Raw genomic sequence first — 1,019 nt, 5'->3', positions numbered from 1 at the left:
CTTTGACAGGCAGGCGCGATGCCTTGCAGGCACTGTGTGTTCTCCGTTCAGGCCTTTGCATCCCTGTGGGGGTTGGAGGGAATGGGAGGGTGTTTTCCTTTCCTTGCTGGCGCTGTCTGTGGCAGGGCTGAAGCACCCTTCTTTCCTTCACTGTTACCTTGTTTCTGGCATGCTGCAGTTACACTGAAGACAACATCAGGAGGCTGATTACAAATTGTGATTCTGGGATTGCTGAGCACAAATGTTTGTTTTTTTTTTCCGTGGTCCATGAATCCAGTTTCAGAAGTTTGTTTACAATTTTTTAGAGTTATTCCCCTTTCCTTTAGTTTCTGCTCCCTGTTCCTCTTTATTGCTCTTCTCCCTTATTTCATCTGTAACTTCCAATCCCACTATTGTGCAGCTAACAGCTTTCCCCCCTTTCATCATTTTTAGGGCCCCTGATGATCATAAAATCATAGAATTAGCTAGGTTGGAAAAGACCTACAAGATCATCCAGTCCAACCATCCACCTACCACCAGTAACCCCGCTAAACCATGTCTCTCAACACTACATCTAAATGTTTCTTGAACATCTCTGGGATCAGTGACTCCCCCACCTCCCTGGGCAGCCCATTCCAGTGCCTGACCACTCGTTCAGAAAAGTAGTACTTCCTAACGTCCAGCCTGAATCTCCCCTGGTGCAACTTGAGGCCATTCCCCCTCGTCCTGTCACTAGTTCTCAGAGAGAAGAGGCCGACCCCCAGCTCACTACAACCTCCCTTCAGGAGTTATAGAGAGCGATGAGGTCTCCCCTGAGCCTCCTCTTCTCCAGACTGAACAATCCCAGCTCCCTCAGCCACTCCTCATAAGGCCTGTGCTCCAGACCCCTCACCAGCTTCGTCGCTCTCCTCTGAACACGCTCCAGGGCCTCAATGTCTTTCTTGCAATGAGGGGCCCAAAACTGGACACAGCACTCGAGGTGCAGCCTCACCAGTGCTGAGTACAGAGGGACAGTGACTTCCCTGCTCCCGCTGGCAACA

This window comes from Numida meleagris, unplaced genomic scaffold (genome assembly GCF_002078875.1).
Source record: "Numida meleagris isolate 19003 breed g44 Domestic line unplaced genomic scaffold, NumMel1.0 unplaced_Scaffold361, whole genome shotgun sequence".
NCBI lineage: Eukaryota > Metazoa > Chordata > Aves > Galliformes > Numididae > Numida > Numida meleagris.
Note: the sequence above shows the minus strand (reverse complement) of the source record.